Here is a 4357-nt window from a genome sequence, read left to right as displayed (position 1 = left end):
GTGCATAACCTAAAGTAACTGTTCGCATTTGTTTGTATGTAACGTTATAAAACATTTTTGTAAACTCTCCTTGCATTAGCTGGGCATCGTCACAAAGTTGAAAACGTGTCTTTCTGAACTCACAGACGTGATATGTGAGACAGCCAAGCTACCAACACGATGCAACACACCATGATGTTTTGCCAGAGGTCGACTAGCTAATTAGTGATATCACCTGTTTAAGTGCACAAGTGGAATCAAAATGTGGCAGGACTACATGGCACATTTTTACTTTTTTATTTTTCCACCTCTGTTGTAAACTACAGTATATAAACAAAACGAATAGTAACTGAAATTACTGAGAAGTAGCTTCTGCACCATCAGTACTTTTATTTTTGATACTGAGGAAGGAAATACACATTTAGAGTGACGTCTGAGAAGGGCCCTCTGACCTCCAGACTGACTGATGGGATCTTTTCTTTTTCTTCTTTTTGGAGCTTGTGTTTTGAATATTACAACTGATCATTTTGCTTATCTATATATTTTCAGGAAGAAGAGCAGCAGGCTGAGGTCTCAGTCAGACCTGCCGATGTGGACACACCAGTGGAAGGGGTAAGCTTTTTCACAGTATCTATTGGTCAGATACTGTTGGTGCAGCAGCTATGTACAGACATCTTTCTTTGTCTTTTCCATAGGAGTCGGTTGAAGATCGCATTCTTCACGATTGCAGACATGCAGCAGAGCGGGTTGAGGCCAACAGACAACTGTTGTCTGCCAAAGTAGACCTGCCTGATGTTCTGTGCTTGGGGGAGGAGAAACAGGCTGAGGCTGCTGTGCAATATGGGAGGGTGTGGAAAGAAGAGGTGGATGAGCATGAAAAAGAAACAATCCTGGAGCCCTTCAAGTTCACGTTTTACAATACTGAGGACATGTGGAAATTCTGTGAAGAAATAATGGACAGAAGAAATTATTTGGCCTATTGTGAATGTCACACAGATGAGTGAGTTTGTGTTAGAATAAAGAATAAAGGGCTACAGAACATTTATTCATGTTGTGACTTGTGGTTTTTTTTTTTGTGTGTTTTTTGTTTTTCTCATGGATCAAGTTAATAATTCACTTGGATTATACTGTAGATATCAAGAGTAAGGGTAGTATTTAGTGGTAGCTACTTGGGTGTTCCAGCAGAACAAGAACATAATTAGCATAGACATAGAACCAAACATGAAATTTATGGTGGTAAAGAATAAAAATACAGAATAATACAACAGGAAGAAAAATTGAAAAAATATATAGAAAAAGAGCAGTGCAATAAAGTCAAAGTTAAATGATAAAAAGTCAGTTAAGTACTGTATAGTGCACAATAAAATGTATAGGCCAATGACATCTTATGAGATGTTGGCTTATGAATATGAGTAATAACTTAAAAGACCATTTGTGCACTGAGCAATGTTATTCCTGCCCTCCATTGTTTTCATTTATCAACTATTTGACCTTCTCTTTTCAAGATCCTCAGCTTTGTAGTAGGCTGCAAATAGACTATTGAGCCCCGAGTCATATCACCCACCGTTTGTTTTTCGTAATGACTAAGTTGTAAAATTACGCAGTGCAGTGTATATTAGTCGGGCTTTTTGTCCTAGATTTGGACAGAATAAAACAAAATGCCCACGTTGGGGCTCATGCGCAACATAAAAGGAAAACACGGACCAAAAACGACAAACAAAAAAGTTTACTATATAAATACGATATAACGATTTATACTATAGGCAAGGAATTAATAGATTTTACATCATATTGTTTACTAATTAATGCATTTGTGAGGAAAACGATTCAACCGGAAGTGTATTCGCGATTTTATTTTGAAATGTATCCCGTGCATTTCCTGTCCTGACAGTGGAGGCGGCCTGAGAGTGGAGCCTGCGGCGGTAGCGACCTCACAGTGGAGGTCTGCAGCCAGGACCTCTTGGACAATTTCACTACGACGACGCCGCCGCCACCACCACCCCTCCCCCACATTGATGCACAGATTAAAATTTGACAAAACACTCACCATCATTTGACTTAAAAAACGCTAATTCATCCACCACTGGTCACCTTAGTACATCTTAACACATTTATTTTAGCTTAACACTTGATATTTGGCCGGATAAATAAGTTGCCACTCAATAACTTTGTTTTAAGCAACCACTTGTTGCCAGCAAACGTGAACGTAATTAACAGCTTGTCTCAACCAGGTCAATGACAATTAATTCGCTTCACACCCCATGATATGTTAACACGACTTCATACAGCGATTACCATCCCGTAGAAGTAAATATATTCGGTTCTTACCTCATTTAAGCCGTATAATCCACACAGGGTCTTTGCCGTCTTCTCCTATTACCAACCGACATGAGTGAAAAAGGCATCCAAACCGGATGTTGTGATTAACTCCGCCAGGAGTGAATGTAACTCAGTCACAGGTGTTAATATTCAACTCGCTTGATTGACAACGCTCGCAGAGCTATTTGATCACTACAAGTGTTGAAACCAGTAGGCGATTTGAGGGGGGATGCCGCCCCCCTTGCAGAGGTGTATAAAGTACTTGAAAAAAATAACTAAGTAAAATTACAAGTACCATAACTGAAAATGACTTTGTTAAAAGTTAGTCACCCTTAAGAAAATTACTTGAGTAAAAGTCTTAAAGTAGCTCACATTAAATGTACTTAAGTATCTTGTGAAAAAATATACTCAAGTATCAAAAGTACAAGTACAAGTAAAGTACAAAGTATTTTTATAGTATGCATAAAAAGAAGCAAAACAACCAAAAATAGTTCTCCCCTTGTTCTCTTTATTTCACTTTCAGGTGAATGAAATAGATGTGGTATGATAAAACAAAAACAAAAAACCACCTGAGCAAACATGTGGAGTGAGTGAATCAAGTGTCTCGTGTCTTCCTGAGAACACAACTATACATAAAGTGTCTGTCTGCCTAAGAACACAAAAAAATGCCTCCTATCTGCCTCAGAGAACACAACTAAATAAGGGGCCTTGTGTCTGGTTAAGAATACAACTTAAAAAATACATTCTCACTACACACAGCACCATCACTGGAGACTGGTTGCACATCACTTTTCTGAACAAGTGTCTTGCACAAACTGTATTGCAAAATTAAACTTAAGGACCACTTTTCCACTTTTAAACTATGTTGGGGGAATCCTCATGGGCTGAGGCATACTCACACCACACACACAAACTTTCTGGTTCTGGTTCTAGTGGTGATAGAGAAGTTGAACTCGCGGTTCATCCTCAGCAGAAGTTGATTTTCAAAAGTGTTCGCAGCTAGCCGTGCTCTTTTTGGGCTGAAGATGAGACCTGCTATGCTGAACAGTCTTTCACAGGCTGCAGAAGCAGGCAGAGGTGTGTTGAATTTGACAGACAACTTGAGAACCACAGGAAATGTCTTCAGTATCTTGATGTTGTCTGTTGAGTAGGTTGGGTACGAATCAAGCTGCTTGGTGGCGCTTTGTGTTTCGTGGGATCTTTTCAGGGCATGGAAGAAATCTCCCTCATCAGATGAGCCGGATCCAACATCTGCTGAAATGGAAGAATCCTCCAACTGCTCCCTGATGTAGTCCAACCCTGAAACACAGGGAGGGTGAAACTAGCATTAGTACAGCCAGGGTATGTGCACATTTTTATAGGACAAATTTAATTACATTTATGACATTTTCCATAACTCTAAGGGAAAAAAATTAAATTACATTGACAAACAATACTATCAGAAACAAAAGGCCAAAATTAGCAAAAAATAAATAAAATAATAGAAAAAAAGTTGAGACAAATTGTGAAAATAGATCTACAAGCTCGCAACACGAGGCAGTGTGAGCTTGCAGATTGGCTACTTTCACAATTTCTGTATCTGCCAAATTCAGGGAATAAACAAGGAGAGAAACACAAATTTAATGTCTTGACTCTAACAATTCCAGACATCTTGAGATATTTTCAGGCCCCGAACTTCAAAAACAAAATTTACAGTACCCTGATTACAGCTGAAATACTATCAACCTAATTCGAAATTAGACTGATGTATAAAATGAATAATAAAATAACAAATGTAGTAAGTGTACATTAAATTTGTAATTTAATGTATATTTGCTACATTTCCTTTATTTTAAAGATCTTCATGTTGTCTTACCAATTCTCAGTGTAGCATCATCTTTGATCCAGGCCGTTCTGAACTTTGGGATGAGAATCGCTGCAGCAATCAATTCAGGGTCTCTTTAACATCTCGCCAAAACGGTTCTGGATGCCCACTTGAATGGCTTCAACCAACGGCTTGCAGTGCCTCTGTTCAATCTTTATTTTTTCCAGTTTGCTGCTCAGAAGGGAAATCGTCGGA

The 4357-nt window shown here is 38.7% G+C and overlaps 1 long non-coding RNA gene across 1 annotated transcript; it reads right to left on the bottom strand.

Annotated features, from left to right (window-relative positions):
- Nucleotides 1-2784: 2784 nt before the first annotated feature.
- LOC141003173 (uncharacterized) lies at nt 2785-4328 on the bottom strand. The gene is made up of 2 exons (XR_012179680.1): nt 4154-4328; nt 2785-3597 (listed from the first exon to the last, which is right to left on the bottom strand). It is a non-coding gene; the product is annotated as an uncharacterized lncRNA (long non-coding RNA).
- Nucleotides 4329-4357: the final 29 nt, after the last annotated feature.

The sequence above is a fragment of the Pagrus major genome, chromosome 10 (assembly GCF_040436345.1).
Source record: "Pagrus major chromosome 10, Pma_NU_1.0".
NCBI classification, from domain to species: domain Eukaryota; kingdom Metazoa; phylum Chordata; class Actinopteri; order Spariformes; family Sparidae; genus Pagrus; species Pagrus major.
The sequence above is the reverse complement of the archived record's forward strand: the minus strand, read 5'-3'. Positions and strand labels throughout refer to the sequence as shown.